Genomic DNA, 22,790 nt, shown 5'->3' on the forward strand with positions numbered 1-22,790 from the left:
CAACTTGCTTGATTTATCTTGCAAAAAAGACCTAGATCCCTTAAGTGGGTGTTTGTGATATCATTGAACTTGTGAATGTGTAATAGGTCTAACAGACTATGGTCTGTTGAAGCTCTATATGTGAAGAAGAGGTCACTTCACAATACACTGCAAGTTACTGAAAAAGGACAGGTCCTTGAGATGGTCTGCATAGTTTTCATGATTCAGGCCCCTGATTTTGTGATTTTTTTTTTTTGTGGTCATTACAGTTGTGACAAATGTTTGGAAAGGTAAGAAATGGAAGGGGCATTATAATCAATGGCTGTGCCCTGTACAATGAAACAATTACATCCTTGGATCTGGATGAAATGCTTTAGATATAAGCTGTCAATGAAAGATGAATTCCTTGCAGCAGTAAATAAGTGGTGATCAAATGCCAGTTCATTGTTGAGACTGGCTCCCACATGTCAGTTTTCTGGGGTGTGTTGTCAATGTGGTAACTGCAAGGAATGTTAGCTTGTCTAAGGACATTTTTATATACTTCTAGGCATTTAGTTTTAGTCCATGGTTTTGACATGAGCTATTTATTTGAGACAGGCCCATATTATTTAATTCATTACAAAAACAATGAGACATATCCAACAGGGTATCTTACTGTTAAATGCAGTACATTTAAGGATTTCAGACATTAATTATAGATTATTAAAGTTAGCCATACTCATCACAATTTTGAAAACATACCATGTGGTTTAAGCATAAATGTTATATTTACTCTGCATTGTAGCTGAGCAAGGTCATCTCTGTTATCGGATGTATGTGCTCATACAGATGTCAGTGCCCGTGATTTGTGTTAAAAAGCTGCAACCTGAAAATGAGTTGAAATTAATAAAGACATTATGTGGCTCAGGGCAGACTCCATGTTTGTTCATTCAAATCACTGGCTCTGAACGACAGCAGTGTGAAATGGTCTTTGTATAATCTACATATTATTCTCTCATTGTTATGTAAAACTAAAACTAAAGGTCAGCACACATAAGAATCAGGAATACAAGATCAATTTCTATATACTTGATGTAGCAAATCTTTATTTGAGTCACTTTCAGTGATGTGGTAAAACAGTCACAGTTCAAATGCAGTTACAGCATATTTATTTGTTTTGCTTTGCTTACTCAGATAGTACACTGATCGCTATAGACCATTTGCAGGCACAGCCTAGGTGATGAGATTCACAAAAATCAAAAATACAGAGCAGTCACAGAAGGTAGATAATCCCAAAGACAATTGATATAATATGTAAATAATATGAGTAGAGTAGATAATCAAATGTGAATTAATTTTAGTAGCAAATATGAAAGGGAAGCAACAGCTGGGAGCAGAGGATCAAAGTAAAACTGAGGCAGTTGAGGAGTGAGTTAGGTTATATATTCAGTGAAAAAGCACTTGAAGTCAATTTTTTTTGTTTTAAAAGTTTTTTATCTGATTTTGCAATTCAATTACCGATCAAACTATTTACGGGTACAACTAGAATGAACTATAAACAATGTCCATAAAGTATAAAAATACAAACAGTTGATATTTCTGCAGTAATTTATATAATTTCTGCCAAGCAATTAATTGATCATTTGTATTTATAGTTCTCATTTTTATGGTAGGCATTTCATTACTACAGACTAATTTCGCTAGATGAATAAAATCATTGTTAAATGAGACAGTAGATTTAGTTTTCCAATGTTTTTATAATGACTTTCCTACTCTTGATAAAATTATCCATAAAAGAGGTATTTGGTATGTTGTTATGACTTCTGGGATTGGTATATTGAATAATAGGGTCTATATTACACTACTGAATGCTTAAAAAAGTGAATGATGATTAATCGACCCCATGTAAGTGAAAGCTTACAATGTCGAAACCTCAGAAAAGCAGTTTTTTTTCCAAGGGAAAAAAATTGCTGTTCCAAAAAAAATAAATAAAAAGATTTAAAACATTACATAAAGTGGGGGGCTTCACCCCCCCCCACACCCCCCCCTACTTAAATATACCAACTCCAAGATCACACTACAGTGCAGAAAATGGCAAAGTAACAGAAGCAGCCAAGCAAATTCTTTCCCAGGGAAAGAATTCACTTAAATGCCGCTTTGCTATTTTGCCTTTTCGCTGTTTTATGTTCGATCAAGACGCATTCAACAGAATGCATTGGCGATCATGTAATAGGAACCTGAATAATATAAGGGAATCTGTGATATTACAGTTATCTGTCTATAACACTTTATAAAAGAATCTAAACTCTGTCCTAAATTATGTTAATATTTTGCAGTTAATAATCGTGTATAGCCAATCAGCATCAAGTATTGATTCACATCTCCAATACTTTATATTATTGTTTATGTAAATTATAACAACTTTATGCGGTGTTAAAAAGCTCCTATGTAAGACTTTTCATGCGAATATTCTCCAGCATGGTGATGATGTTGACTTTCCTGCTGATTTCAAAAATAGCTTTTTGTTATTTGCTGTAAACTCCTCTTTGTTTATTTTAGTTGAATAATTCCAGAAGGATAAATCTGGAGAGGTAAATTCATTTCAAATAATTTTATATATCCTTGATATGAATGAAGTACCCATATATGAACCATTAATAATATTAGAGAGAAGATCTAGGATTTTAGGTATGATTTTATTATGTGTGTCTAATGTTAATATAACTTTATTTTGAATTAATTCTTTACAAGTTTGAATGTCAAGCCAGTTAGATTTCTGCAAACTATATCTAGTTATTAAATAATCTGCTGAATGTATTTTATTTCCAGTCATAAATTGGTTCCAATACATCAAATTAATTTTCTTTACTGCTAATATTTTATTTGTATCAAAGAAAATCAAACACTCACTTGTAAAAGCTATCGGGAATAATGTTATTACTAAGTTTTTTGTTAAATATTTCAAATACATAAGTCTTTTGAATATTAATAATTGATTTATGAGTGGAAAGAAGGTGAACTTCTGTTTATCATTTACAATATATATTTGTAGGATCCACGTAAAGATATTTATTTGTTTTAATGACATTTTATAATCTCTGTGCTAATCCTTAAGAAAGTTATAAAGACATTTGTTATGGACAAGAGTGTAAAGCTTAACTTAAGAATAATAAAAGCCAACAAATTAATAACCTTCAGCATGGAATATATTATTCCAAGCTTGTTTGCTTTCCCATACAAGCCACTAACTAGCTAACCCATGACACTTTTTATTTCCTTCTACTGCTATTAGAATTAAATCTGAGGAAATGTGCTTAACAGTTTAAACTTAAGAAAAAGATAATTATTTATATATCAAATCAATATGCAGCCTACAATAACTAAACAACTAAATTATTATTCTTTAAACTGTTGATGTTATGCTTCCGTGCAGATACACTTAATAACACTTCATGTTAACATAGAATTCAAATAAGCTGCACATTACTTTGCAATAAAATGTATTCAAGTGTAACACTCAAAACCATCCCTCTTTGCTATTGTATCTAAACATATATATAACTAACATTTCAGAAAGATAAAAGCAAGTCTTATGTAATTTCTTTAAGATTCAATGCTTACTTGCATTTTGTTTTCATTAAAAAGTAGATTATTATTCTAAAAAGGCATGTGAAAGCCCATTTTATAATTCCAATTGGTCTCCTGCATTTATCTTGGAGATAACAGTTCAAAGGTCATGGTTTACTTCCTTGTTTCAGTCACAAACAGTTCCTCATGAAGATGGAGAGCCACAGGAACACACCAAAGGTTGTGCTGATTTCAAAACCCCCAACAGAGCATCAAAAGTAAGTTGTTCAGAATTTAAACTGTAAAAAGAAAGCTTTTAAACTCGGATAGCTTGAAGGTGTGCTACACAAACTGATAGTTAATTAAAAAGCCTTTTTTAGCATTTTTTTCACTTCAATGTTAAAAACAGCATAAAACTTATTTAATATTAGATATTACATTACACTTTTGACTTCTGACAAACAGAACAACACTATAAATCTATTATTTTTTTAATCTAGTTAAACCAAGTTCTAAATATTGAGTTATTGAAATTAATAACATGTGAAAAGAAGGAAGCATTACTATTTACATGTATGGAGAACTTTGCATTCAAAATCATCTTCTTCTTTTTCTTACATTAGACTCAGTAGACTCTGTTTTTATGCATTCCTATTATATAATCGAAGACGCAATCCTTCAAATGTGTCTTGATTGAACTTGAAAGCACGAAACAGCAAAATAGCAAAACAGCACATACGTGATTTCTTTCCCTGGGAAAGAAATCACTTGGCCGCCTCCATTACTGTGTCATTTTCCCTCACTGTAGTGTGATCTCAGAGTTGGTAGATTTAAGTAGGGGGGTGTGGGGGGTACAGCCCCCTAAATTGGGGGGGGGTGTGGGGGTGAAACCATCCACTTTATGTAATGTTTTGAAGTTTTTATTTTTATTTATTTTTTTGTGGAACAGCGATTTTTTTTTCCTGGGAAAAAAAATTCTTGTTCTGAGTATTCGGGATTGTAAGCTTTCTCTCACATGGGGTCAAAAAATGAGCGGTCACTTTTTAAGCATTTGCTAATTTAATATAGACCCATTTTTATCATATACTATTATACTATTATAGTAAAGTGTCGGGAGTAAAGAGTGTCCGTGTGACTAAAGACAACCACACAATATAGTTATATTGATTTTTTTGTGTATTCAAAATGCTTTATATACTATAAAACTTTACATATTTTATATAGCGTTCCCTTTAAGTTGTATTATAGACTGCCGTAACTGAGAAGCTTTTAATGACAGATTTATTTAGTTTGAAGAAAAAGAGAATTACCTTTAGCTGAGTTATCTCAGGAGACAGTAGGTTATTTTAATGAGGTTTAAACTAGAAAGATTTACAAGTTATTTATTTGTCTCTAGTTTTTTTTTTTTCATTTGTTTGACCAGTCAGTTTTTGCAGGTTGTCTCTTTAAAGTGATAATGGAGTCTATTTCTTCAACTGAATTTAATAAGTTATTTTTCTGAACAAAAGTGATAGCTTCCTCCAATGTTTGAAATGTTTTTTTCCCCTCAAGTAGGAAAAGTCTTAATTTTGCATAGAAGATCAAGTGGGTTGTGATGCCAGATTTTCAGAGATTTTAGTCGGGGAGTGCAAGCTGTCCTTTTTGAGATCACAATGGAAGATAATCATTGTCAAATCAAATTTGTGAGTCTCCTAATTTTAATGGAGTAAGAGACCAGGCAGTTTTCACTACAAGATCTTTATCTTGACTAGAAAATAACTTTACTATAATGGATCTTGGATGTATATGCTTTTTGTTTGAAGGTATTGTAACCAAAGGTCTGTGAGCTCTTTCTATTCCAAAAGACAGGGCTTCTGGTAAATGTAATATGTTGGCAATCCAGGATGATAAAAAGTTTACCATATTTCTTCTATTTGTTTGGGGAACCCATAAATTCTGATGTTATTTCTTCTGGCTCTATTTTGCAGATTTTCTATTTTCTCTATAACTTTGTTATTTTGTTGTAATAAAAATTCAGTATTGTGGTCTCCCTCTGATAATCTACAGCCACTATTTGAAACAGAGTTATCTGTTGCTGATATCTGGACTTTCTGTTGTTTGATGACATTGTTTATTAATTCAATTTGTTTGATGCAGTCTTCTTTTATTTTATCTACTTTATAGGTTCGTTGGTTCATAGGTTCATATGTTGGTACTAGGCTATTGGCCCTAGGGCCTATACAAGCCTAGCCATAACAATTCCCTGGATATTTCTTCCCACAATATTTACTTCCCTGGACCCCTGTCTAGCAGGGAGGCTGACATGATCCCCGGGGGGGGGGGGGATTTCCTATCTCCCATCCAATCGTCAAGGTTCCTTTTGAAGAGGGCCAAGGAGGTGCTCTGCTTGACATGTATGGGCAGTCTATTTCAGAGTATGGGGAGTCTCTGGGTCAGGAACCTATCCCTCCAGCATGTTTTGTTCATTGTGATGACAAGGTTTAGATCCTTGGAGTGTGTGGCTCTGAGGAATTGGGATTTTATTAAGTGGAACATGTCCAACAGCTCAGGGTTTGACATGGCCTTGTATCTTAAGCAGAGGTCACCTCTGAGTAGATGATATGCCACAGAGTAAAGATGGAGTTTTTTTAGATGGTCAGCATATGGCATCTGCTTTAGGCCTGTGATTCTTTTAGTGAGGTATTTCTGCAGCCTTTCCAGCTGTTGCAGATGTCTTGTGAGGTATATACCAAACAGGGCATTGTACTTTATAATGGGTCTAATGAGGGATGAGTACAGTGGAACAATGACCTCCTTTTTTCTGCATGAACAGCCCTTAGTGATGAGGTGTGCCACATAGAAGGATTTCCTGACTGTTGTGGTGATGTGGTTATTGAAGGTGAGACCACTGTCTACCTGTGTCCCTAAGTCTCTCAACAAACTTTCGGTGTTTAGTGTACTGCCACCTATGTGGTAATTCATGGGTACATGTTTTTTCCCAAAGGGGATAACTATACATTTCTTGGCATTAAGCTTGAGCCCATGGCTCTGGCACCAAGCATCTGTTTCTGTTAGGCCCTTTTATAGAATATCCACATAATTTGCGGATTCAGTAATGGCTCCCAGTTTGCAGTCATCTGCAAACTTTGTTAGCCAGAGTCCCTTAGTGTTGGCCTGCACTTCAGAGAAGTAGATGCAAAACAAGCGCGGTCCCAGGACTGAACCCTGAGGTACTCCATTTGTCACTTGTCTGGAGCTTGATTTGGAGTTGGCTACATTTGCAGTCTGGGTTCTGTCAGTAAGCCAGTTGGCAACCCATCGAGTGATGTAGGGATTTATGCCCAGCTTAGTGAGTTTGTCTATGATTCCAGAGTGGGAGATGGTGTCAAAGGCCTTGGTTAGGTCCAGATAGGCTGTGTGGACTGCCTTACTCTTGTCCACAGCTCCGGCCACTGATTTGAAGAAGTCAATCTGGTTTAAGAGACAAGATCGGCCCTTCACGAACCCAAACTGGGTGGCGTCCAGTGTTTGAAGGTTGTCAATGTCTTTGTTTATAAGTTCCATGATAATGTGTTCCATGCCCTTGCAGAACAGGCTCAGTAGACTGATGGGATGGTAGTTCCCGGGATCCAAGGTGGATCCCCCCTTGTGGAGTGGGATAACTGTAGCTGTGCGCTACTCAGTGGGCACAAAGCCTAAGTTGAGGCAATGATTAAACATGACACTTAGTTGAGGTGCCAGTTCATTTTGTAGTTCATGTAGTACAGAGCCTGGGATGTCATCTGGTCCCATGGATGCTGTATTCTTAGCTTTGGAGAGTGCGGTTTCAACCTGTGTGGCCATGGTTACTGGAATTTGTCAATCTTTTGGTATTGAGATGGGCCCTTTAGGGGGTGAGAGGGGGTGAAGATGGCACTAAATCGATCTGCCAGGATATTGGCAATTACCTTGGGATCAGTATATTTAATGCCATTCTGTTGTAGCTCAGAGCATATCTTAGCATTGCCATTTAGATTCTTGACATAACTATAGAATGCCTTGTGGTTGTCTTAGAGTCTTTGGCAATTTTATTTTCGTAACTAGCTTTGGAGGATTTTATGAGAGATCTCAGCTTCTTACTGAGGCTGGTAAGGGAGTTTTTTGCATCCTGGGATTTTCTTCTTTTTTGCAACAGTTTCTTTCTTCTGTTGTATAGTTTGTTTATGGCAGGGGACCACCAGATTGACTTCCTTTTTTTGGAGGAGAGCGTTTTGGTTCTATTTGGGATCGCATGATTCATGCACGAGTGGATGTGCTCGTACAGTGCCTTAGTGTAGGATTTAGCAGTCGAACACTCAGCTCCTGTCTGTATGGTGTCACGAATTTTGTAATTTTTGACTTGAGTAGCATGAAGTTGGCTTTGGAGAAGTTTTTTACAGAGGTTTCCTTACTGGTGGGTGGGGGTGGGAGGTGGATGTCAAGGGTGATTTGCTTATGGTCAAACCTGACCAATGAGGGGGTGACTACTGGTGTGGAGCATATGTCTCCCATGTTGGCACTGACCAGGTCTAAGATATTGGAACCCCTGGTGGGACAATGGATTAGCTGATCCAGGGCATTGGAATTTATGAATTCCAAGAACCATTGGGAAAAGGTGTTGTCACCCGAGTAGTTTTCCCAGTTAATGGCAGGGTAGTTGAAATTATCCAGTGTTAGATTGTTTGGTTGCATCTTAATATTTTAAAGTATGTTTAGATAGGTGTAGTGAGAATCTCGTGGTATGGTGGGGGATCTGTAGCAAGCTACAATTTGGATTGCAGTCGTATCTAGTGTTAGTTGCACCTGGAGAATTTCAGATGCATTGTGTTGGGCAACTAGCCTGGAGGTGTGAATATCCTTGGTGAATATGGACACTCCACCACCTTTAGTGTTTTGGTCTTGGTTTGTCTATTTTAAGGGACAGGTCTTGAAGGTTAGAAAGAATTGACTGCAGCTCCATCTTTATTGTATTTTCTTGTCAAGTAGACTTTGAAACTTTGAATGCATCATCTTCTTTCAGAGAGATTTTTTCCTTTTTTCTTTTCTCTTGAAGTTTGACAGAAATATATATAACATATGACTTGATTTTTACACCAATATGATCCTCACCATTTCCAGTTCTTTATTTCTGAGCTTTTACATAGTAATTGGTGAAATTAACAAAGTCATCCTGTCAGAAGTAATTCAATGAAGCAGAGCAGAATGTTTATGCTACTACCAGCTTGCCATCTTGACCACACTTGCAATCAGGCTTTTGATGAAGGTGTCCTTTGAGCTAAATTCTGAAGGTGGGAAAAGAGGAGACTTCCTTAAGGTGAAGGGGGAGGGATTGTAAGAGATTGGGTGCAAAAATGGAGAAGGAATTGGTACAGTGCAGTCTTGTTTGGGTATCTGGAATAAGGGAGTTAATTGTGAATGGCTGGGGAGGTTGTAGGGGGTGGTTTTATTATAGTTTGGCTGCAAGAGATGTAAATGCACCTGGTTGAAGTAGTTTGAATATGAGAGATCCTAGGAGTAGGTCACCTCTGTAGGAGACTGGTAGCCATTCGATCTTGAAGAGGATGATGCATTGGTCTCCTGAGGGGAAGAAGTGGAAATTAATCAGCAAATTTTGTGTTCAATGGGTTGTAGAATGGATGAATTTTTCCTTTAGATGCTGTGGCTATGATGGGGAGTGTGCATTCAAGTTGTCCAAGGAGGCCTCTTTTGCTTATTGTAGCTCTAGCTGATCTGGAGAGAAAGGGATATATTTTCTAGGACCAGAATATATGAGAACTGATCTTTTTCCTGGTGTTTTCAATATGGCTTTGAAATCCAAAATAAAATAAATAAATGAAAGACAAACATGCTCAAACATCTGGAAAAAATACAGATTTAAAACATAGTTCTTCTTTGGTCTCCATACCTTTTACTTTATTTGATCAATAATTCTCGACAGGGGCAGCAATATTGGAGGGGGAAATTAAAGGGCTTAAATCAAGAACAATGTTTAGATAGTATTGTAATTCACTTAAACATTAATTGAACAGCAGGTTTTATATTAGCATGCTTTTTGTGAACAATAAGAAGTAAGAAAGTCTAATGTATGGCATTATTGACCAACTACAATACTCAGTGGTTTACCAGAAAATCAAAAATGTCACGAGAAACAGGGCAAAAATTATAAGGAAAAATTAGAAATGTTCCACAAGGTTCTGTAGGGAGAGTTATGTCAGCCAGTCTCCATTAAGGAAGAAGACTATGAATATATAATGACTGTTACTGCATTAATTTCCCATAATTTAATTAATTACAGAGCTCAGTACTTGACTTTTGAGTCATGCTGGTGCCATCATCAATATTTAAAAAAAAGTTACTACACTAACAAGTCTTGCATTAGATTTCTGATTCAGTCACAAAGCTAATGCAAGACCCATTATTCCTTTTCCTGCAACTTTTGGTCTACAACAGTAATTCTAAAAAAATGAAATAGAGGCTATAAAGGCAAAACCAGTGACATTCTGCTCGATTAATTCAAATTAGGATACCCACTGCAGCCTTTACTACTGAGTTTGCCCTGTAGGTGGCTTACTTGCTGTCTGAAAAAGTATTCTAGTCAGATTCCAGTCTTTTCTTTTCTCTTCCCTGATTCCAAGAAGAAAATAAAATAGTTATACACTAAGATGAATAAGTTGTGTGAATTATTTTGTTGAGCTCACTCACAAATCATGAGAGATTCAATGTTCTCTTCTCTTGCATATAACTTGTGACAGTGCCTCAGGCTCATCTCTTATGTAAAATGTAAAGATGAGCCCATGTTCATTTGCAGTGAGCTGAAAGAAAGGCAAGGAGTAGGAAGGATTACCGATTGTAATTTTAAACAGGTTAATAGGGTTTCAGTTTACTTTTTTTTGCTGCAATAATAAAATTATTGATTTTACTATTTTCTGATTTTTGTCTCCTGTAGAAGCTTTTACAATTCAGTTGTCCAATTGATAATGTTAATATAGCTGGAGATTTTAACACAGTTATAAATCATGTCTGTGACCAGTGATATCGCTGAAGTGAAACACATATTAAAACACCTACATTGCTACAAGGAGCTATGTCAGAATGAATAAAATGATAGATGTCGGAGAATACTTCACCTTGAAGAAACTCCACATGCATTATTAATCCCTGGAGGCAAGTCTAATAGTAGATTAGACTGTTTATTAGTGTGAACAAAATCCCTAATTGGAGTTTAAGGGACAGAAATCATAGCACCGCCTTGTACAGATCACATGGTGGTTACTTTAATGTGGACTTCCTACAATGCCAATAAACAAGGTAAGTAATGGAGGGCTAAACCCATTAATTGTTCAGTGTGGCAATACAAACGAATATTTACTTTATTTTATTTATTTTTTATTTTACATTTGTTGACCGGGCTAGTCTAACTGGATACATATCCTTTTTCAGTAGAGGCCCAGGGAGAAAAGCTCCAAATAGTTAGAAAGACATGAATATATATATATATATATATATATATATATATATATATATATATATGTGTTTTTGTATATATATATATATATATATATATATATATATATATATATATATAGATATATATATATCTAATATACAACAACATACATGTAATATTGAACAGAGGATTACAGATAATATTAGTCACTTCACTGTTAGCACATTCTTTCAGATCATTTCTATTTACAGAGCAAGTTAAAGTGATTTAAGATAGTATATGGTTAAAACTCTTCAAAAGAATAAACATTTTAACTTGATTACTTAGCTTGGATTCTAATTTCTTCAGAAAATAAGTAACAAGGAATGAGAGGTAGAATGGAAGAAGAAGAAAAGAGAGAATGCATAGCAGTTACAGTAAAGTAATGGATGAACAGTTTTGTAACATCAAATGCTTTATAGTCCTGAATACCTTTAATTTTGAAGGAAATGTTTAAATTAGAAATGCTGAGTTCTTGCAAAGGAGATAACGCTTTATAGTTTGGCAAATGAAATCAGGAAAGAAGAAAACTTAGAATGGAAATGGAAGAAAAGTTAGAAGCATGTAAGGCCTCAACGTTTGAAACAAGCCTTTGATTCAAAAGAGTAAGTACACTCATATTAGATTGAACCTGTTAAAGAAATCTCTACTGCAGCTAAACCTTGAATGGATTGCAACTAGATTCCAGGAATCAGGAAATAGGCTTGGTAAACTTTTAGCTATGAGAGCAAAACAAAGGAAGGCAAGACACTGCAAAGGATTAATCTGAGAAAGTCAAGGTTCTCCTTGCATTAAGGATCTCTTTAAGATCAATGCAGCTTTCTGTGATTATTATTATAATAAAAAATCATGCAGAACAAAATCTGAAGCAGGAAGAGTGGTGTCAGAACTATGACGTGTTTTTGGCTTGCACTAACTTCCTTAAAGTTGTTACCAACAGAGAAAACATTTTACAGAAGCCTATAACAGCTGAGGAGGTTTCTAAAGATATACTTGCTTCGGCTAATGGGAAAGCTCCCAGCCTTGAAATGTTAAACTTAGAACTATATAGGGTCCTGGCAGACTAGCTCAAACAGCTAATGGTAAGATTGTCCCATTAGCTGAATGAAGATGCAGTAAATATTTTGGCCACTGTTATAGCAGTGGTTGTTTTGCCTAAACGAAGTAAAAAACAGTTGCAGAATTACAGGCTAATATCTTTAATAAATGCAAGGTTAAATTTTAATACTCATATTCTGGCTGACAAGAGTCAAAATTCTGCTTCACAGGGTTCCCAGGCAGGGTTCAAGAAGGGTAGAGCAAGTACCAATCATATCAGGACACTAGGAACATGCATGTAAAGTTTAATGGCATGTGACTGACCTGCTGGTATCTTTGTTTATTCATTTTGATAAAAGCATGTGCTTCTTTTAGCTGGCCCTTTCTATGGAAAGAAGTGCAGGTACTGGTTATCTAACATCTGTATTACAGTACCTTGTAGTAAAAATTGCTGCCCAGTTTGTGTGATTGAATGTCCAGATTCGGTGTACAAATTCTCGGACAGTGTTGCAGTTAATATTTTATAACAATGGGTAGTTTAATAAGTGTATAAAGTCACCAAAGTATCCTTTCCTTGTTCATTGTCTTCTTCATCCTGAGTAGTCCTCAGTCTTAGAAAATTTAGGTTTATGTCAAATCTCTCATCTGTCCCTGTTTTGGAGTAACATATCTATTTTTCTGGCCTTAATTACCCAAGCATGTAATGTTCCTGTTTTTGAAGGTATGTCCTTATATTCAGCCTTAATTTACTCCTTCTCACAATTTTCTACCCCCCATCACATGTGATTTTCAAACCTGTCGACTACACCAGAAACAATGCTACATGACTAACATATGAGTGGCACCAATTATTTGAAGAAAAAAGTCACACATCGTAACATCTCCATTTAAAAAAAAAAGAAATAAATGACATTTTGTGGTAGAATTCTGCAAAAACAGTTCATTAGTCTACTGATTTTACAGTGTCACTTGATAATGTGCTTATAGTTTTCCATTGTTTCTGCCACGCTCTGTTTTAAAATATGCTTCGGAGTAGTATCCCACATTCTTACTGGAAACAGGAAGAGCTCTCTTCTGTTTGGCATTCAAATGTTATGCTAATTAGGTGTTCAGCTTTTTGGCTGGATGTACCAGTTTTCAAGGGTCATTGTTCCTGTTTTTAATTTCTGCAGGTTGAGAGGTAAGATTTAGTTTTGATTGGCTAACTCAACTCTCTGAATTACTGAGCTGATATATAGCTTTCCGTTGGTGACATCCTGAAAAATTGTTCACTTATAAGCTGTGGTTATGGTTGGTGAGAATAAGTAAAATGTTAAGTCGGATAGCTTATGAAAACTCTTAAGAATATATCAAGCCAGAACTTGTGGACAGTATGTTATAATATTGCAACATTTTCTGCTACATACTTTTATCAGGTATTTTATATACACATATCTGTCTAGCTAACCATATATAGGTGTACATTTAAGTATGTATTAAATGAGTTATACTCCTATAGGTTAAGGTTTGAAGCTTAGGTTAGACATTAAATTAAATCTGCAAATTGATCGCTACTTTGACCTAACCTAGTTACAAATCGATTTAAGTACATTGAATGGCTTTCCTATTTGGTGTTTATATATTGTATCTTATTAAGGTTATGACACTTGACTAACCATATTTATTCAGTTATTTGATCAAGTTTGTTGTTATTACAGTTTGCTTGCCAAAAAAAGGCTCGCTGGAGGGATAGGCTCCTAATACTGGATATTCCAGGCCTATTGAATACGTGGCTACCATGGTTTAAACAAATTACTGTTTTTGGCTACATTCAAGCTACTCTTGATGACTGGAAAGGTAGATGTAAATTTATACCGGGCTTGTCATGTAAGACCCTGCTCAATTTGGGAGGTAAGCAGTATTAAGTGCTTGGCAAGGGTGACAAGAAAAAATTAAGTTTGTCTTCTTAAAGGTATTTAAGGCTTGGCATCTTATGGATGGCACACTGGTGCAGTGGTAGTATTGTCACATCACAGCAAGAGGTTCTCCTGTTCAATTCTCAGCTGGGGTGCCTTCTGTGTGGAGTCTGCATGTCCTCCCTGCATCATGTGGGTTTTCTATGGGTGCTCTGGTTTACTCCCACATTACAAAGACATGTGCCTGTTTCTCTCTGGGCTTCCACTGAAAAATGGCTTTGTTCCAAGATGGACTTTCCCAGTAAAGAAATGTTAAATAAATAAAATGGTCACAGTGATCTCTTGCCTAATACTATTCCTATGTCCATAAATTAAAAAAAAAAACTCAGATACCTGCCCACATTGATACAGAGGAATGAAGCCCCAACTCTGCCCCAGATGACCTGTATTCAGTTAGCATCACTGGAGAGTATGGGGTATGGAAGTTGGGTAAGAGTGACCACTGACAGCTCACTTGTCCAGGTCAGGGAGTTGGCTTTAACTAACTGCTTGGGTCACATTTAGTGTTTCCTCTATGTGAGCACAAGCCTGCAAAGTCACCAAAGGAAGAGCTTCAGGGTTAGTCTGCTCTGCTGAATCCTATAGCTGCCCTGATTACTACTCTGGAATAATGAATGGTCTTAATATGCTCCCTGGGTAGGAATAAATGAGCCATAAGTCTGAAACCCAGCCTGAGAATGCCCAGCATTTTCTTCTGCAGAGTAAATGAGACTATTGACTATATATAGGTAATGGACCCAAGGGCAGAATCCTGCAAAAAAGTAGGTGCAAAAACAGATGCTACTTTATAAGTCCAGGGTAGGCATTATAGGGGAAATAACATACATTTCAATGGTAGAGAGGCCTTCTTCCTTGCAATGTTGGGCCTTACAACATCTATGGGTATTTTATTATTTCCCTGTAATGACCAGTCTGTCAAGCATTATTGATTACTTAGAAAATTGTAAAAATAAAATCATAAGTCTAACTGGCACTATGGGTAATTATTTCTAAGAATCACTGACATAAAAAAATTCAAAATGAAAAATCGTATATTATTTCTCAGTGAGACAGACAATAAAATACTATTGGGCACCACCAATATATATTTTATATATATATATATATATATATATATATGTATATATATATATATATATATATATATATATATATATATAGAGAGAGAGAGAGAGAGGGAGATACACGCATACATGTCTGTACGTATAATTCTTTTGCATTAAATATACTTTACAGAACAATTTGGCAGGTACTGGTTCTCTGTTTTCAAATGTACAGCTGGCTGAAACATCATCCTGCTTGCTATACCCTTATAGAAAGCATGCTAAGTTGCCCACTCATTTACTGAATAGCTTTAACAATTTGGAACTGGCTTGCTAAGTTATTTTTGATGGAATACAGTAACTCTCCTTCCTGTAATGCAAAGTATGTACATCTCACAGCAGTCCCTAAAAACAATGTCAGACATTAAAAAATCAGAACTGTAAAAATGTAAAAAGTAGCACTTTTTGTCTGAAATTGAAACGTTTTTTCTTATGTTAGCATTTTTGCCAAACTAGAGTGACATGCTGCAAAATAAAATTCTTAGTAACACCAGAGAGAGAAGGGTGCATTACTTCTAGCATGTGTTTCATTTTATTTTAAATTATCAATAATCAACAGACTTATTTAAGATTCTCATTGAGCAGTTTACTTCAAGTGACAATTTGTAAGCCCTACACTAAATATTTGGAAACTAAATACTGGCTAGAAATAAGATGAAATCAGTACCTGCTTGCAACCAATTCTAAGCACTCATCATGGGGGGAGGTAATGGCACAGCTTACATGTTAAAAACATTTCTAAAAAGCTTCCTGACAATCTATTTACATTTTCCACTTTTATTTCCAGCAGAAAACTACGTCATCATTGTCCTGCACCATAGGACAAATCAGAACAACGACGGTATGCAGATGCCCTACATTGTAGAATTAGGCAGGTAGAAATTAAGTGGCCAGTACAAGCTGGTAGCTGCTTTGCAGCAGTGAATCAGAAAAAGAAAAGGAAATAAAGGCAAATGTAATTTTTATAAGCATTTCCTTGTTTTAATTTTTCCTTGTTTTATTTTTTTCTTTGGAGGTGCCTAAAAGTCATATAATGTCAGTCAGTACTGGTTTTCTGGTTTTACTTGTTTCAATTAGGCACTATTTCATTACTTCGCCAGTGTATTTTTATTCCTATACCACAAGAAAGTTATTAAAAGCAAAATCAATATTAGTATTTTAGAAGCTGCTTCATTGATGATCAAGTACTTCAGATTTATGCAGGAATGTGCGATAGGATTGTTTAACTCTGTGGTTATGGGAATTTCATTATTTCCCCACCGTTGTGTGATCTCTGCATTAGTATACATGACATTTCAAATTATAAGAAATGCAATCCCCCATGAGAGACGTGCAAGCAGTTTACCTCACAGGGAAAAAAATCATTTAATAGAAGACTTTATCTTTGTTTTGAACTGTATTTAAAGGTTCCCTATTAAAATCGCGAAGGTCCACTTACCCGAATACGGAAACATCGCCACGTATACGTCAAACCACGAAAACACAGATCGTCCTGAAGCACAAAATCTGAAATGTCGAATCGTCATGGTTGGCCCTTCTGTGGTATAGCTCTGTAAGGTAAGTGTGCGATAGTTACGGCCCTTAGGGTTAGGGAGCGGGTTAAGTTAAGTGCATATATAGTAATGTATGTAAGGTTTAGTGTAGGGTTAGAAGAAGGGTTTTGTTAAGTGTATGTGTGTGGGTTATTTATTTTGTTTGGGTATAGCTCCATAAGGTAAGTGTGCTATAGTTACAGACCTTAGGGTTAGGGTGCGGGTTACGGTAAGTGCATAGATAGTAATGTATGTAAGGTTTAGTGTAGGGTTAGAAGTAGGGTTTTGGTTAGTGTATGTATGTGGTTTATTTATTTTGTTTGGGTAGGTAGTATGTAGCATGCGGTGGGGATGGATAACTATGGCTGTTCGAGATTTTGAATTTCGTGGTTTAGGGCATTCGGTGTTCGCAGTTCACGTAATATGTGTCAATGATTACGTATTCACTGAATAGGTCTTTCACGGTTCTAATATAGACCCTATTAAAAGTGTATTGTTTGTGTTCTGAAGCATGACTAAAAAATAAACCTTTGGAGTTGGATATAACCTCCTTACCATATAAAGTACCGCATGTTACAGGTTGTGAGGTAAAAAAAAAAACTTTGTTGTTTATGCACTTAATTTTGTTAGCAAGGATGCCACCCTGATACTTTTTTCTCAGAGCTGAAAATTTAAGTCATGACATCATGGCAGACTGAATCCACAATGCTTTAATACCTAAACTAATGCATTAGCTACTGAGTTTCCATGCTAAATCCATCAGTAGTAGTTTCTTACTTCCTAGAAAGACAAGTTGCCAACTAATTCTTGCAGATGGGAAACTTTGCATTGAAAATTAATACATATGATTATGTGAAAACCACAATGTAGGTAAAAACTTGCTCCTATAAACAGGCAAGTTGTGTTTCTTAACCATAATACATTGCAGTCATATGTAAAGCAATGTCCAGTCCTTATCATGATATCATTTTGTGGGAATGATTACTGAGAAAAATTGAGTAAGCAGTGAAACAAAAAATAAGACAGCAACAACTAATTTCATTTTTTTTGCAAAATTATTTTATAACAATCAACATTAAGAGTGTAACAAGAACTGAAATTAATTGTAAAACAAGGTTGCTTTTGAAGGTGACCAATACACTGTATGCAGTGTGATTAAAGTGTATGAATTAGTTTCAGATCAATTAAACTGCATGAGCGGTATGTTTTGTTGATCAGTTGATGCATGTGTGTGTGTGTGTGTGTGTGTGTGTGTGTGTGTGTGTGTGTGTGTGTGTGTGTGTGTGTGTGTGTGTGTGTGTGTGTGTGAGAGTATATATACATATATATATATATATATATATATATATATATATATATATATATATATATATATATATATATATATATATATATATATATATATATATATATTATGGGCAGTGCAATAGTTAGCGTTATCCCTTGCAGCAAGAGGTTCTCCGGTTCGATGCTCAGCTCTGATGCCTTCTGTGTGGAGTCTGCATGTCTTCCCTGTTTTTGTGTGGGTTTTCTCCATGTGATCTGGTTTCCTCCCACATTTCAAAGACATGTGTCTGGAGTGTTTCTCCCTGGTCTCTACTGAAAATGGGTTTTGTCCCAGTTGGACTTTCCTAGTAAACACATGTTAAATAAATATATACAAACCATTCATCAGCATTTTATTTGCAGGGGGTAAGCATCACACACTCTCCAAACTTACATATACAAGAAACACATTGGTTGCAAACATTTGAAAAAGAGAGAAACACTAACTGCTGTGGAAATGCTGATAGTGTTCACTGAGAAGCTGTGATTTCATTTATTAAACAAGACACCAGCAGTTCCTACTTCTTATAGCTATACTATCTATCCCTACCTAATCAACACATATGACTTTAATGTCCTACCCAAATGTACAGATTAGCTAATTAGAACTGCCCAGACTATTTGACTATACTCCATTTGACTTACTGTGAAGTCAGATTTAATAGCATTCTTTTGTTACCACTCCACAGCGCATCTGTCACTCACCCTAATGGAATACACACACACAATTACACACATACACACACTTTATATATATATATATATATATATATATGTAGATATAGATATACATATTAAACTGTAAGAAAGACCTAGGCAAGCTAGACTCTTCACTGTGTAATACCTTAAACTTCCTGCAGTGGAGGCTCATGGGATATAAGCAAATGACCCATCAGGAGTGAAAGGGCCAAAAAGGATTAGAATCAGGGACATCTGAGGCAGCATCAAGTATTTAGGAATGTGTTGAGAGAAGTGAGATACATGTAATGGATACCAGAAGAGGGGAAGAGAAGGCCTTTTAATGGGCAAGGAGAACTTTTGAGTTTAGAGCATGTGACTGGCTAGTGTGCACATGAGTAATTAAGAGAGTTGGTATGGAGAAAAAAATGGAATGCTGGAGAAAAGGAAAAGTAGATATTAGTGGAAGGGAAAGTGAAAGGGTGACATAGAAAAGGGGATGGTGCAACTATGTAGTGATTTGGTGGAGAAAGAAGCAGCAATAGACTTCAGTAAGCTCAGTAAGCTTTGAAAGTGGTGTAAAAGGAAAAGTATAGGAAAAAGGAGGATTCTAAAGAATAACGAAAAGTAACTGAAGTTATGGGAGAAGGCAACATTTGGAAAATTATTAGTGCCAGCAAGTGAACAATATATGAGGCTGCTATCTTTATGCCATAGGTTGCCAAAGAAATTAGTAATGGAGGCTAAATGAGAAAGTCCAGAGAGCTGGAAATATGGAGAAAAAGAGTAAGACAATACATTTATGTGTCACAGCTGTAAAGTGGTGCAGAAATGGGTCTATATCATATGAGCAAATCGCACACATTGTGAGCGCTCATAATGTCGAACGTACCGGACCTCAAAGTGATTTTTCTGAGATCGCTTTACAGTGAAGAATGGGATATTTGCCCTTTCCTCACTGTAGTGTGATCTCGGAGTTGGAATATATATTTAGCGAGGGGTGTTGGGGGCGCAGCCTCCCACAATAGGAAGTTCGAGGTCTGGTACGTTCGATATTATGAGCGTTCGCAATTTGTGCGATTCGCTCATATGATATAGACCCGCAGAAATAGAGACAGACAATGAAGGAAAAATGGAAGAAGTTATATGCTAGAGAAATAAAGGAGGAATGGGAGTTACATTTCTTTGGAGTGGAGGAAAAGCAGGAGGCATGGTGGGATATGGTAGAGACAGGAAAGTAGGGTGATGCTATTAGAGGTAGGAAAGTGGGATTGTTAAAAGAGAAATTTGTAAACATTTGGAAAGTAGGTGGTATCAGGAGTGTCAAAGAAGAAAGGATAGGGCAGTACCTAAGGTAAGTAGTGGTAAGTGAAGATCATAGAAGCTGGGTTTAGAGATTAAAGGAGACATGGGATATGGGGGTGATAGACATTAGAGAATAGGTGGATAGTAGGAGGAAAGAAGCAAGAGTAGAGTTACAATATAAGGGGGGTGAGAATGTAGTGGTGGACACATTGGACAGGGAGGGAGAACATAGATATAAAAATGCTGTTATTTTTATGAAAAGCATGTATTGTTATATGTGGATTATACTTTGTGGCAACAAAAATGCAAACAAATCTGTCTTGTTTATTGATGTAAATAATAGACTATGACAAGTCTGGATGGTTTGAACTAATGTATTTTAATTATATTAAGAGTTGTATGTTTCCAATAAGAATGATTTAGAGAGAAATAAAATCATTTTTCCTTACAGGCAATGTGAGAACTGGAAATTGTTGCTGTAATCTGATCTGCGTTCTTTTTCTGGCATTGATGCGGTTCCAGAGCTTATCGCAAACTACCATGGTTTCCATGGTACTTGCATATGTCTATTCATGCATTGGAACCTTTTAATCACAAGCTAAGGAAGCAATGAAAACAATGCAGGAAATATTAGAAATGTGATGAAAGTCCAAAACAGTGACTAACCCTCTTCATCTAGAGGAGTTATTGCATTTCCACCAAGCTGAAAGATCTATTGTCAATGCTAGTTTCAAAACTAAAAGGCTTGCAGCATTGTCGATCCAGCGATCCATTTGATATTGTATATTAAATCTGACCTTTTAAAATGATTACACATTTCAGTGAACCTGCAATTAAAAAGGAATACATTTGTGCCCCTTCTCCTTTGTGATATAAGCCGCTCACACATTCTAAGAGTAGGTTATAGATTTTCAGAGAAATGGGACCGCATTGTAGTAGAACTTAAATAATCATTTAGATAATGGTCCTGCACTTCTGAATATAGATCAAGCAGTGCAATATAATTTATTAATCAGAAATCATTTTGTTATAATTTTAGCATGATCATTTTTTGGATTCTTTGCAATAAAGATTTGGTGGGCTACTCTTACCATGAATGATACATTAATTGTCCTACCAGAATGGTCCTTGCCTTATGTATTGAACTTCTTTTGCTAGTCTAGATATTTCATATATTTGAAGACTACTTAATGATTCCTGAGTTGTGAAGTCTGGACCTGTTCCCCACTCATTTTTTACTAGGCTGTGGTGAAGACATCATCAGGAAATTGTGAAGGTAGTAGTTGTTTACTTGAGTGAATTGATTATTCATGAGCTCCCAAAAAGATTAAGCTGTTTCTGTTTTGAAAAAAAAACTTTTATGGATCTCTTTCTAATGGAAACAACAGACCTACATCCAATCTATCATTTTAACTAGTGCTACTCAGAAAATGGTAACCTCACAAATGGAGTTGTTCATAGTTAATGTTCTGCTGCCAAGATTTTGGAAAAAAAACTGAGACAGTCCTTTTAACAGTGATGAATGATCTAAACCTTGCCAGAGACAGAAGACTCTTGGCCATCCCAATTTCTAGGTCAAAGTCCTACTGATGTCACATAAACAATAGCAGTGGATTATCTGAGGAATTATTTTACATTAAGAGCAGCAGTCCTATTTCCCTATGTACATTCTTTGTTTTCCTTTTTTATTAATTAAGATGACAAATCATTCAAAATAATAATTTCTCCTCTTCTTTCATGGTTTTATCGCATATTGGCTTTCATGGGTTCAATTTCTACTCATTTGTATGATGGCATGCTCTGTCATTTCATCTTTAAGTGGATGACCTTGAAATCTACTTGCCTTGTCTGTCTAGTAAAAAAAGTATTTAATCAATGGACTGAAAAAACAATCTGCTTGCTGGAAAAGGTGGTGATGCATTATCTCAGGATACCGCCACTTAACAGAGAGATTCTAACTTAATGGATTTTTATCTTCCTTTTTTATTTCCCTGATTTACTATTATTTTACCCCTCCCTTCTTGAGTTCCTTCCTTTGTCTCATCTTTGAAATGTTGACCAATAGTTTAAGGTGGTATAATGCTAACTTCATTAACTTTTTTAATTATAGTTCATTATACATAATACGTTTGAGAAGAATGATATCTGTAACAAACTTTTATCTGGAGCATATTGTAAAAATGAAAATGTATATTGTACTCGACTGCAGTTCAAAGTCTTTCCTACTTTCCATCCACTTCAAACCCCGCCCCCTTCCCAACCTCCTTTTAACTTTTCCAAACATTTTGATATATATATATATATATATATATATATATATATATATATATATATATATATATACAGATACAAAAACCGCTTCCAGCACTCAAAAAAAGAAGAAGGCAACAAGAGTATAAGCAATTTATTGCTGCACAGTCTGCCCCACAGACCGGTTTCGCTTACAAAAGCGTCATCAGTGTGATACATAACGCATGTACGTCCAATTTAAATCATCTCACTATTAAAGAGACAACCATCTATAAATGTGAACATTGAAGTAAACCAAAATATAACCCCAATCCATATACCCATATTTATATGACCAAATACAACCAACTTATTCAGACAGCACATTTTAACCAAATAAATACAATAAAGAACTATCAAATATCATATTTAAATGTATTAACACATATAACCCTGGAACTGGTAAATTAATATCCTACTGGGTCCACCAACCCAATTTACCAATTACCCATATTATATATTCTTATAATAAAGGGACCATAAACTACTAAGTAAGGGAAAACAATACACCCATACTTATAAATTATGTTGATAATATTCACTAATTTACCAATGG

This window comes from Protopterus annectens, chromosome 1.part1 (assembly GCF_019279795.1).
Source record: "Protopterus annectens isolate FY-2018-M chromosome 1.part1, PAN1.0, whole genome shotgun sequence".
Taxonomy (NCBI): Eukaryota; Metazoa; Chordata; order Ceratodontiformes; family Protopteridae; genus Protopterus; species Protopterus annectens.